Here is a 14051-nt window from a genome sequence, read left to right as displayed (position 1 = left end):
AACTATTGGGAAGAAGGACTACGAGGGAGTCATCGCCCCGCACAGCGACCAACTCGTAGTCCACTTGGACATAGCCAACCACCTGGTGAAGAGCCTGATTGACACAGGCGCCTACACGAACATCATGTACAGAGAATGCTTTCTCAACCTCGGTCTGAAGGTTGAAGACTTGAGCCCCTGCACCAACCTGTTGTACAGCTTTTCTGGTGTCGGCCTGGTACCCCTGGGGTCAATCAGGCTGCCGGTGAGGTTCGGCGAGGAGAGTGCGGCCAAGAATGTTATGTCTGATTTCGTGGTCATTGACTGCTCGTCCGCCTACAATATTCTCATAGGCCGGGTCACTCTGAGTGAGGCCGACGCTGTGATGTCCATTCGGGCCCTGACATTGATGTATGTCTCGGACCGGGGGGAAGCGCATAAGCTCGTCTCAAAGAACGAGAAGGACGAGGTAGTCAATGTCCAGGTATCTGCCAGAGGGTGCAACATGCAATCCTTCAAAGTGGCGAAGAAATCAGAGAAGGGGAAGAGCCCATCCTTGCAACAGGAGGGCGAGCGCATGGACACCTCCGTCGGCATGGTCGAAGGAGCGGAGACCAAGGAGGTAGAGATTGACCCAGGCCGCACCGTAACTGTCGGTGTCAACCTGGAACCAAAATTCAGAGCCGACCTCCTGGACCTGCTGAGGAAGAATAAAGATGTTTTCGCCTACTCAGCGGCCGAGATGCCAGGCGTGAGCCGGGAGGTGATTGTTCACAAGCTGAACGTACTCTCCACCGCTCGCCCTGTCAAGCAGAGAATGAGGAACTCCTCAGCCGAGAAGGATTAGGCCATCAAAGCCGAGGTAGATAAGTTACTAGCAGCTGGCTTTATCATGCCTTGTACTTATCCTGAGTGGTTAGCCAATGTTGTAATGGTGAGGAAATCATCGGGGGCATGGAGAATGTGTGTAGATTTTACCAATCTTAATAAAGCATGCCCCAAAGATTGTTATCCTTTGCCTCGAATAGATAGTTTAATTGACGCCACGGCAGGCTACACTATGCTGAGCCTGCTGGACGCCTTCTCAGGATACCATCAGGTATTCATGGCCGAAAAAGACATGCCTAAATGCGCATTCATCACCAGAGACGGCACATTCATGTATAAAATGATGTCGTTCGGTTTGAAGAACGCCAGCGCAACTTACACAAGGATGGTGGACAAAGTGTTCCAAAATCAGAAAGGGCGAAACGTTGAGGCTTATGTTGACGATGCTATTGTAAAAAGCAAGTCTGACAGCGAGCACCTAGCCGATTTACACGAGACATTTTGTTCACTAAGGAAATACAAGATGAAGCTAAACCCAAAGAAGTGCAACTTCGGTGTCCGTGCCGGCAAGTTCCTCGGCGTACTTGTCAGTGCCAGGGGAATTGATGCCAATCCGGAAAAAGTCCAAGCAATACTGGACCTACCAGAGCCGAGGAACCGAAAAGAAGTAATGACGCTGACCGGGAGGATGGCAGCTCTTGCCCGTTTCATCTCTCGGTCAGCCGACAAGAGCACTCCATTCTTTACAGTACTAAAAGGGAATAAAGACTTCAGTGGGGGAGGAACGAGCACGCTTTCGTGCAACCGAAAGCTCACCTTCTCGACACGCCAACCCCGTCCAGGCCGATCTTTGGGGAGACGCTATATCTATACATAGCAGATTACCTCGGCCACGGTCGATCTTGCGTGATCGTCGAGAGAAGAAGACAAACAAAGAACACCCAATCTACTTTGTCGACCATACATTGTTGCCCGCCGAAAGAAATTACCCGCTGATTGAGAAAGCAGCCTTTGCTGTCGTCGTCGCCGCAAGGAAACTGAAACCTTACTTCGACGCGCATCCCGTGACGGTCTTAACCGACCAACCATTGGAGAAAGCATTGGAAAAATTTGAGCAATCCGGCAGGCTCATCAAATGGGCGGTAGAGCTATCCGGCTTCGGCATTCAATACAAGCCGAGGCCCTCAATAAAGGGACAGACACTTGCAGACTTCCTGGCCGAGTGCACATATCAAGAAGAAGTACATCCCGGTGTATGTGAAGTATTCACCGACGGGTCCTCCACAACGAACAGCGCAGGCGCCGACATCCTTATCATCAGCCCAAACGGGGACGAGTTTGAGTACGCCTTGAAATTTACCTTCCCGGCCTCAAACAACGAATCCGAATACGAGGCGGTGATAACAGGAGTCGAGCTAACAAGAGCTGCCGGAGCAGAACATATTGTGTTGAAGACAGACTCTCTATTGGTAACTAACCAAATAAGAGGAGAGTATGAGGCTCGAGACGACGGAATGGTAAGATACCTGGAAAGGGTAAAAGCTGACACAGCAAAATTGAAGTTCTTCAAGATTCAGTGCATCCCCAGGTCCGAGAACAACTGAGCCGACGCTCTCTCAAAACTTGCCAGTTCAACCATCAAGAATATCAGCCGAACCGTGCTAGTGGATATCAGGACTGCTAAAAGCATTACTGACACACTCTGCATGGTGGGCAACATCGAGGCCGAGACGACGTGGATGACTCCGATAATGAAATACAAACTCACAAATGAGTTGCCGGATAACCGCAGTCTGTCTCAGAAGATAAGAAGGATCGCCGCCAGGTACTTGTTGTTCGAAGGAGAATTATACAGAAGGTCCGTAATAAGACCACTCTTGAAGTGTGTCGGCCCAGCCGACGCGGAGCTAATTTTGACAGAGATTCACGAAGGCATCTGTGGTCATCACATGGGGGCAAGAACACTAGCCCACAAAGCTCTCCGAGCCGGCTACTTCTGGCCCACCATGCTTGAGGATTCCAGACCCAAAACCAAAAAGTGCAAGAACTGCCAAATGCATGCTCCGGTGATACATGCTCCTTCCCGAGACCTGCAACCGGTGCTTTGTCCCCTTCCTTTTGCACAGTGGGGGATGGATCTATTAGGGCCATTTTCAACGGCCTCCGGAGGAAGAAAGTTCCTGATCGTCGCCATTGACTACTTCACCAAATGGATTGAAGCTGTAGCGGTACCTGCGAAGACGACGGCGGCCGTAAGAAAGGTAATCTGGGAAAATGTCATAACTCGTTTTGGGTTACCCCAAGTCATGGTATTTGACCACGGCCGAGAGTTCTGGAGTGACATAATAATGAGCTGGTTGGAAGACCTTGGTATCAAATTTGCATACTCCTCCGTCTGTCACCCACAGAGCAACGGACAGGCGGAGGCAGCCAATAAAACAATCCTCAACGGTCTGAAGAAGAAAGTTGAAGACCTAAAGGGAAGATGGGCCGATGAACTACCCGGCATCCTGTGGTCCCTTAGAACCACGGAGAAAGAAGCAACGGGGTACAGTCCTTTCCACTTAGTCTACGGATCTGAAGCAGTCCTGCCAATTGAAGCAACGGTGCCGACATACAGAACGCGAACCTTTGACCCGGCCGAAAATGAGGAAGGCTTAAAAGCCTCCCTAGACCTGGTCGAAGAAAGCCGAGATACGGCACGCCTCAACTTGGCAGTATACCAAAACCGGATGAGAAGAGCCTACAACCGAAGAGTCCACAAAAGGGACTTAAAAGTAGGGGATCTGGTCCTAAGAAAGTCGGCCGCCACCAACAAAGGAAATATTCATGGTAAATTGACGGCCAACTGGGAGGGTCCCTACAAAGTGGTTGAGGAGATGAGGCCGGGTACATACCGGCTGACAGACATGGAGGGTGTGCCTTTGATGAGCAATTGGAACACCGACAACCTAAGAAAGTACTTTGTATAGCGGCGGAGGTGTCCAAACCCATTGTGGGCACCCCAACGCATGATTATATCAAATGAAGAATCACCCGAGTTTTCCATCAAAGTGCTTGTCCTCTCCATAGTCGTTTCGAGGTAGACGCCGACGGTTGCCACCGGCGATCACCCCAAGAAAAAGAAACGTATACTCGATGCAGATTGAGACGCAAATCTAGCCGCCTCGGCCATCCGAAGGCCCGGCAGAGGAAGCGATCAATATGTCTACAGATACGAACGCTGTCGCGTCGTTAACCCCGACGGGGACACAGCGACCGATACGCTAAAAGAAACGTATACTCAGTGCAGTTGAGACGCAATTCTAGCCGCCTCGGCCAACCGAAGGCTCGCGCAGGAAGCGATCAATATGTCTACAGATACGCTAACATGTTCACATCGGCGGTTGGGAAGCGCAAATCGGACGCCTCGGCCAGACCGAGAGTGAAAGAGGAAGCGACCAACATGCCAACATGTTTAAAAAGACGTTAAACACAGTTGAGATACGCATTATAACTGCCTCGGCCAGGCCGAAGGTAAAAACGAAAAAGCGCTCAATTAATAACGCAAGAAGACAAGTGAAGAATTGTGATCAAAACCCCGGCCAAGCCGAGGGCCAATAAACAAGCTTTATTAAAAATGATTGCAAGTAAAGAAAATACAGACGACAGCCGTCCCCATAGGAATAAGCCAAAACACAACCTACCAAAGTTTTACAAAAACAAGGAAAGAAAAGCAAAAGGTTACAGACATATCATTTGAAGCGCCAAAAGATGGCAGGGAGGAAAGGCTTAATAATTGGCCCCCAAACAGCTAAAGCTATCCGAGATGCCGGGGGAACCTGGTGACGACCGCCCGTCTCCCTATGCCTGTTGTTGCTCGCCAGCGGCGACATCAGCAGCATCTTTTTTGGTGGGTGACCCAGAAGGTGACTTGGCAGCTTCAGTTTCAGCTGCCTTTAGCCTCTCAGCCTCCTCTTTGGCCTCCTTCACCTTTGCATCGTAGGCCGCCTTGGCCTCAGCTATCTGAGCCGCCTCCGCCGCCTCCGCCTTCTCCGCAGCCGCTTTTTCTGCAGCATCGGCCATCTCGTCCAGAAGCTGGTCAAATTCTTGCCACGGGAAGGAGCCCTCAAGAACGAGCTTCTTGATTGCCTCCCTGGTCGCTTCCTCGGCCTGGTCCCGGAATTGGGCGCACATGTTAGGGATGAGCTCAGTTTGAAGCATCTCAATATCTTTCTCCCTTTGGGCAAGGATAGCCCTTGTGCTCCTATGTGCCTCCGACTGGGCCAAGTACAGGTCCTTCCATTCTTCCCTCTTGGCAACGACGGCGTCGTAAGCGCCCTTATACCTGTCCCGCTCCTCCATCAACTTGGCGGTGGCGGCATCAGCAGCCTCAACTTTGGCCCTCTCGGCCAATAGCAGCTTCTCAGCTTCCTCCTCACGCTTTCGGGCAGCAAGGAGGTCCAGCTTAGCCTTCCCGGCTTCCCCCTTTGCAGCGGAAAGATCAAGCTTAAGCCGTTCGATCAATGGCCCAGCTTGGGCCATGGCCTTTTCTTGCTCCATAATGTGGGACCCGGCTAGTTGAGTCCATTTCGCCAGCCTCTTGTATATTCTCGTACCCTCTGCCACAAGCTCGGTGGGGGGAATCTTCTGAAGTGAGGAGTCAACGGTGACATTTCTATCACCCGCCTTCTCAGGCTGCTTCTTTAATTGCCGCTCAGTAAGAACGGCGTCTGCCGACGGCGGATCTACAAAAAATTCACACAGAGCATCCATGTCAACGTTCATTGACACGTCAGAGAGTCTGTCATTAGGAATGCCTAATGAACCAGCTAAGTCTGAACCGCAGGTTAGATCCGTACCAGTCTGGACCCTCTTAAATGGAGGGCCGGCTGAGTCATTCTCCTCTCCGGCAACGGTGGAAGCAGGCAGTGGCTCTTTTCTCTTCTTGGGAGGAGGAGGGCCCTTCGCAACAGTTGTCTCCTCACCGGTAATATCGACGACCTCCACCGGCTCCGTCTGGACCGCCGGGGTCGAAGAGGGAGTTGGGATTGACGCCGTCGCCGACCTGGACGCTGCCTTTGGTTTTCTCTTCGGCATGCCTTCGAGAACCCGTGCTTGAGCCACCGCCGGATCCAATGCCTTCAGTTGCTTATCCATAAGTTCGTTGGGAGCCAGTCTACGGTCACGCGCGTCAGCCTTAGGATGCCGCTGTACGACCTTCCCGTCCTTATCAAGCCCCAACCTCTTCAAGACCTCCTCAGACAAATGCTGGCCAAACCGGTCTGCAAGAAACCAGACAAGAGTTAAATAAGAGAAGTAAAACAAAGCTCTAAAAACAGGAGCATAACAGGCCAAGATGGGCCTCACACCGACCCTACTCACCCTGGTTGAGGGCCGGTATGAGGCCGACGCGGCAAAGCAGCTCATCCTGAAGAATAATTTGAGTTGGGGGCAACCATCCCTTCTCAGCATCGAACAGCTGCATCGCCCGCTCCTCATCCGCGTGAAGATAGACCTTCAAAGCGTCCATCTTGAGCTTACCCCGGGAGATATATTTCTCATATTCTCCCCGGTTCTCGCACCGCAAGTGAACAAGGCTCTGGAAAGACCGAGGCAATGGGTAGTCCTCCGGCACTTGGACGTACACCCACCGCCGCTTCCAGTCCTTACAAGAAGTAATCTTGTTCACGGAAACGTAGCCTGGCTCCATCTGCACGCTGTACCACCCCGCTTTACCGGGAGTTGACGGCCGAAGGGAGTGAAGCCGGCGGAATAAGTTAACTGTTGGGGCCTCCCCCTTAAAGAGACAGAGCCACACGAAGCCAACTATCGTCCTAATGGCCAACGGATGTAGTTGAGCCACAACGACGTTCATAGCTTTGATGATGGCCGTGACGTATTCATGCAAAGGAAACCGGAGCCCATACTCCAGGTGCCTGATATATACGTCGATATGTCCCGGGGGAGGGCAACAGACCGCCTGACCCTCCTCGGGGATAACAATTTTGTACCCCTCACCGAAGGAGAAATGACCCTCGAAAAGAGTTTCACCGGAACAACTGGCGAACTTATCGGTCCAGGCACGATCAATACCAGTCGTACAGGCCTCGCCATGATCCAGAAGATGCGGCCTCTCACCATCAGAATAAGCCCTTTTCTCACCGTCATCATCAACATCATCATCATCCTCCCAATCCTCCAGAGCTTTTGGATCAACTTCGGGAGAAGGAGACCTAGGGCCCCCACACCTTATCGGGATGGCGGCCAACGCCTCCTCCTCATCAAGACGCAACGGGGAACCTCCCGGCGCACGATTACTAGGTCCGGCATCAGCAGAAGACATGTTCACAACAAAAAACTTAACAATTAAAAGTTGGAAAATTTGTTTGTTTACCTTGAAGAAAAGTGCTACGCCGAAGTGACGATTATGAAGATTTGAAGAGAAGGAAGCCCTTGAAAGTTTAGAGAGAAGAAAATTTTAGAGAAAATGAAATTGGTGGCCAATTTCAGGGATTAACTGCCCTATTTATAGAGGAAAGCCCATGAAGAAGGACCAATCAGGGCACAGCCCATGAAACGTCAGCCAATCAGTGAACAGACACGTGTCAGACATGCAACCACGGAATGTCAATCGTTGCAACAGTAGAACGTCAATCAACGCAACAGTGACCAAGCGTCTCCAACACGCCCCTTCATATCTCTTTGCCTATTCATCTTCCTCGACAAATTCCTAAGTATCTGTTCTCCGCCGGCCACACGATCAACCAAGCTAGGTAGCACCGGCCGGGGGCAATCAAAAACAACCAGCACTCTCAACCCTGGTCTCGGCCAGCGTCACCTTCTTTTCCACATCGTATGCCCTTTACACATCCATGTGGAGGGGGGGATATGGTATGGCCTAAACAGAACCAAGCCGGGATAGAAGAAGCCGGGGCAGAATAATTTTTACTTGCGCAGAATATACGCTCAACATACATCGGAGCCCATACCACGACATAGACTACGCTGGGGGCAAATTGATGGGGCATATTCTGCACCCGCTGACCGAGTCAACATATTGAGCAAGGTCAAAGATATCCAAAGCAAGTCAACACCTTGGACAGCCTAGCCGACGCAACCTGTCGGCCTGTCACTTGGGTCCCGGCTAGGACAACTAGCCAGCCGGGGCACATATCCGCATACTCATATCCAAGACCCATCGGCCGGCCTGCCATGGGTCCATCGGCCGAGGGTAGAACGGTCTTTCCACCTGCTAGCCACTTGGCCACTTGGCCACTACGTGACAAAAGGTGAAAGTCTATAAATACTCCTCAACCCTCATTGAGGAAAGGATCCACAATTCACCTAAATATCACACATAAACTGGTATTATCTTCCTTATCTCTCTACAATATATTGCGCTAAGTAACACACAACTTAATCACTTTAAGTTTACTGACTTGAGCGTCGGAGTGAGTACGCTCGGCCAAAGCCGAGCCCTCAGTTTGTTCATTGTTTCAGGAGAGACCGAAAGGAAGTCAAGCAAAGACATCATTCTACGACCCACGAGTGGTAACAAATATCTGCTCTGGAATTACACCCGGAACAATACCTATTTATGAAAACCTATTCTAAAACTACTAAGAAAATACTTACTACAAATGTACAAGGGAAATGAAATTACATAAGCATAAATAAATCTAAGGGTTCGAAGTGTGCGGATCGTCACACTCTCCCCCACCTAATCTGTTGCCGCCCTCGGCAACACAAAAATCTCGAACGACGCTTCAGTGAGACATCCTCGGTGAGCTGTGGCCGTCCATGCTGCATTGAAATCTGGCTTTCTCTTGAGTCCGGCTTGTAGATACTTCTCGGTCCACACCATGATCGGATTCATCGTCCCTTCAAGAATAGAGTGCATTTCCTTGACGACGAGACTCCCGAACATCATGTCCTCCAAGTTTATCACTCGCCTCTGATCATTCTGGAAAGTCCAAGTCCTCGTTGCTCGAGCGGAAATTTTACGAGATCGTTCAAGGTGCTCGCTCCATCGCACTTTCACCTTGTCTATCACCACTTCAATACCTGCATTCAAGGGTAAGTGAGTTCTCCAGGACGCCGAATCAGCATTTCGGCGCGGCCCCCTGATGGTACGAGGCCTTCTATCTTGGGTCGACTGACCCGCAAACCAGGACGTCGATTCAGCACATCGACGCGGCCCCCTGATGGTACGAGGCCTATTTATTTGGGCATCTCGGCCCTCATTGTCTACTCCTTGGTGAAGGGGTAGACTCTTCTTTCGTCCCCCAGGCCACTTAGCATCGTAGTTAGCCTGGGTCTTGTTCGCCCTCGGCTCCCCCGAACCTTTAGGCATTCTCCAAGGTCGCATCCTTTGTTTCGGCGTCGGTATCACCCTCATAGCCGAAATTCGATGCTGCCCCTTGTCTTCGTCGCTGTCTACCGTCTTCACTACGATAGACCCCATTAGTAGCATCGATCCGTCACTCGGTTTCAATACTACCAATGCTTCCTGAAAGAACTGCATCCCGAGTACTAATTTGAAGTCATCCAGCGGAACGGTGGTGAAGTCGAGCTCCCCTGCCCACTCACCCACTTGGACCGCGACCTTCTTAGCCACTCCTTGGACGCGTCTCACTTTCCCATTGACCGGCTTCAGGCAGCTGTTAGCATCCCGCAGAACTAGCCCCAACCGATCAGCTTCCTCTTTAGTAACAAAGTTGTGGGAGGCGCCCGAGTCGATCAAGGCTCGTGCTTGCTTCCCATTCACCATCAAGTCCACGTACATGAGCCCAGAGGATTTCTTGGCGGAGGAATCTTCGTATTTCCCCATCGCGCTGATCCTTTGAAGTGAGCCCATCCGTGGTTGGTCTTCACCATCACTCGAGTCTTCGTTACACTCTTGGTGATAGTCGGCCAACGCCCCATCAAGACGTTCTTGAGCCCCTTTTGGCATCTTCTTGAACATGGCATTGAACTCCGCTTTGTTCGGACAATCAGCTATCTTGTGAGGACCCTTGCACACAAAACACGCGAACGGTCTCTTCGTTGTGGAAGCAGTAGAGTTTCCCGCCTTCGAATACGAGCTTGAGGGCGAGTTAGTAGTGCTCGCCGATTGGGCTTGACTTCCTTGCGAGCGAAACCGACTGTTCCCAACTGAAATGGCGCTGTTTTGTGGCCTTTGTCCATTGTACCCATTCTGTGACGCACCATTATTCCCTGTTGGTGCCACCACCCTTGGTGCCTCTCGCTCTCCGTGAAAGTCGAGCAGGCGCTCCGCGACAGATATGGCCGAAGACAGAGTTTTGGGATTCTGCCTCATGACCTCTTGTTGTGCCCACCTCTTCAACCCATCAATGAATTCGAATGTCCTATCCGTCTCGGACATTTCGGTAATCTCTAGCATGCACGCTGAGAATTCCCTCACATATTCTTGGATTGATTTGGTGTGCTTGATTTCCTTCAACTTCTTCCGAGCAACAAACTCCGTGTTCTCGGGGTAGAAGTGATCTTTCAAGATCCTCTTAAAGTCGGCCCACGATGTCACCGTAATCGTGCCTGCATCGATTTCCTTGTACCTAGCCCTCCACCACATCTTGGCATCGTCGACTAGATACATGCTTGCCGTGACAACTTCCGCGTCTTCGTCGAGCCCACTTACTCGGAAGTATTGCTCCATATCGAAGATAAAGTTATCGACCGCTTTCGAATCCCTCGCCCCATCTTAGGCACGAGGTGGAGGTGCCTTCACCTTATGGCCCCCCAAATATTTCCCCTCATTGGCCACCGCTTTCACGAGCGTGGCACAAGTGTTCTCTAACATCTCGACCTTTCGATGCAGATGATTGATCTCTTCCTCCTGATCACCGGGGATCGCACCACTGATCGCTTGGATGCGGGTGTTCAACCCGTCCACCTTTGTCTCGAGTTCACAAACCGTCTTTTGCAACTCCTCGAGGCTCGCAGCCATCCACATAACGATGCCCTCGAGTTTGGGAAGCATGACGTCGATTGTGTCCTCTAAGGCATCCACTCGGTCCTCGATTGTTTCGCCCATTTTCTCGATCTCGATTAACAAATGCGGCTTGCAGACGCCCGTCCGAAGACCGGGCTCTGATACCAAATGTCACGGTCCGGTACTTTTGCCGGATCGTGGCGCGCGCACTTGCCCGTCTCAAGGCAAGATGCAAGCGACAAGGCTCTTCAGACTAGTGAAGGATCACTCACTAGCACGATACTCGGGTCTCGGCAACACTCGACAGGATTGCAACGAGAGCGTCAGGCACTAGTGTTTGTCAAGCACTAGGCACTCGTAATCGGTCTCGGGGTGTGAGTCGGGATCCTAGTGTCGATCCCACAAACACGGCTTGTTAGTAAAGTGAAGGCTAAGAGTCGTTCACAACAAAGCAACAACAAGCAATACGAAGGCACAAGGTAGGAAGCAAATTTTCATTCACTAGTACTCCCTAAAGAGGAAAATTTGATTATTACATCCTGGTAGCAGGAAACATTGAATTTACAAGTTTAGTTCAGAATAGCGATATACCTATTTATGGAAACCTATTCTAAAACTACTAAGAAAATACTTACTACAAATGTACAAGGGAAATGAAATTACATAAGCATAAATAAATCTAAGGGTTCGAAGTGTGCGGATCGTCACATCTGGTTATCTTTTTAAGGCCGTTTTTTGGTTCACTTTTGTCACACACAACCTCTCATAATCATCCAAATTGTGAAAAGAAGTACTCCCTCCACACCAATCTAACGGTAACATTGACCAAAATGGCACTATTCATGATCATATGAAATCTTCGATATTATTCTTAATCTATAAGACAAAATACAGTCATGTGAGATCTTGTTTAATTTATCGTCATAAATGCTACAAGAATATCAATTTTTTTATAATTTTTAATAATGTGTAACTAAAGATATTCACATTGCAAAACGTGTCTCGGCAAGTGTGAAAAAGTCAGTGTTACCTTCGGATTGGTATGGAGGGAGTATAAGAAAAAAAAAACCAACTGGCTGACACGACCGCTCGACTCTCTCTCGGGTGAGGCGTAGTAAACATAGGGCGGTTCAAGGTCGATGGATAAGGTTTGGAAGGACCAAGTATATCGTTTGGTTATGGGTGCCATTGTGTGAGAGAATTTGTAGAGTTGGTTATGCATTATAACACTCACAATCCGATTAAACTTCTATCACTTTTAGGTTCGGGTATCATAATTGTCAAATAACGAGTCGGGAGAAACATAAAGGGGCCTAACATGAACAAGATTTCTAGACATTGGCCTCGCACGTCCGCCTCACCCAATATAAAAGATAATGAATTTAGCATTAACTGTTTCCATTCCAAAAGACCTTATACTTAATATTACATTGGTAGTCGTTACTCACTTAACATTTAAGGAATAACTAGTTATGTTGCCCGCGAAATTCGCGGATTTGTTCATACAATTTTATGTGAGTTTGCTCCTTGTTGATATCATTACATTGGCACCTAATATATTACCTATAACTTTTATTTGCCAATTAACAAGCTCGACAACTCAATATATTATTTTAGTAAATTCTCAAGATGTTGTTTTAGTCAATTATGTAGTTTCAGTCCTTGCACATGACCTCCCATCATCTTGACCTGTATGATTAGTTGTAGTTGATATTAGCTACGCTGAATTATGAGAGGTTATTGATTTATGAAGCACCCTTGGTAGCAAATGCATATATTTAAACTCGTGGGACTTTGAAACCTGAAAGCAACTCCCAATCGAAAATGCAGAAACACACACATTAATAAATCTTAGACAGACAATTAATAAAGGAAAAACAAACATATTTAACTTCCGGTAAATATTACAAATAACAAATTAAAAGATGTATAGATGTAATATGAAGACGATAATAGGGTAAAAACAACAAAAGGACGATCGCCTACTTGAATCCAACTTTATAATAAAGATTCAAAGACCCCAAGCAACTTAATTATAGGAAAACCGACATGCAAAATTTATACTTTTATTGACACGTGTTTCCAAAGAAGTAATTTAGTGAATTGCCTCATGGTCCATGGATGTTAGAAATGCTTGTTTTGCGTGTAAAAAGTGTCGAACATTAGATAACATATCAATTTCCTTAAAATAAAATAATTAATTAAGATGGTCAATTTTCTTAAAATAAAATAATTAATTAAGACGATCAATTTCAAGGAGACTAAAAGAAAGAAGATGCCTGATAATTTTCCTAAATATTTATAGAAGACTAGAAGATGTTCTATTTTCTTAAAATAAAATAATTAATTAGAATAAACATGCACACTTATGGTATTAATTATTATCATCATAAAGTTATATATTAAATTTAAAATCTATGCAACTTTTTTAAACTTTATTATATTTTATTATCATCATAAAGATATATTAAATTTAAAATCTATGCAACTTTTTTAAACTTTATTATAGTTTATTCGATGTATAGAGATGTTAATTATTTAACATACAAAAATATAATAAGTATGTTATAAATAATTCAAGTTAGATTTCATAATATATAATACTGCATAATTCTCTCGATTTGATTTAATGCATATATGTTATATATTTATATAAATTTATAATCCTCTCAAAATTGCATGCCTAAGTATTAGAAGTAATTTCGTCAGTAAAGAAAAGAATTGTAGTAACATTGGATATAGTTATATGACAGTAATCACTCATTTGAATAGTAAAAATAACAATATTATCAACGAGATTAGTGATAGTCGTAGAAACAACAACGGGAGTAGTGAAATAATCAACATTAATGCGGCAATAATGAAAGTAACAATAATTACGGCGGAAGTAGTGAAATTATCAATATTAATGCGGCAGTAGTGACAGTAACAATAATTACAGCGCGAGTAGTGAAAATGACAATGATTACGGGCAAGTAGTGAAATGTTATTACTATTGTTTCATTAATAAAAGTAAAATATTAACAGCGGGAGTCTTGAATTCGTCTCAAAATTTATTTCATCGTAATTTTAGGATATGTTATAAAAAATATATTAATGATAAATTTACGGGTTATGCAACTTTAAGTAATTTTATTTAATAAAAAAAAAAATTAATGGTAAGTAGAGGTAGCCCGGGCGAAGCCGGGCACCAATACTAGTTGTTACAATAGAAGGTACTCAATGACAAACTATCCAATAAATACGGGAGTTAAATTAAAGTGTCATAAAAAGACATATCAAATTACCAATAAAACTTTTCAAGTAGGAA

The sequence above is a fragment of the Silene latifolia genome, chromosome X (assembly GCF_048544455.1).
Source record: "Silene latifolia isolate original U9 population chromosome X, ASM4854445v1, whole genome shotgun sequence".
NCBI lineage: Eukaryota > Viridiplantae > Streptophyta > Magnoliopsida > Caryophyllales > Caryophyllaceae > Silene > Silene latifolia.
This window is presented reverse-complemented; position numbering follows the sequence as displayed.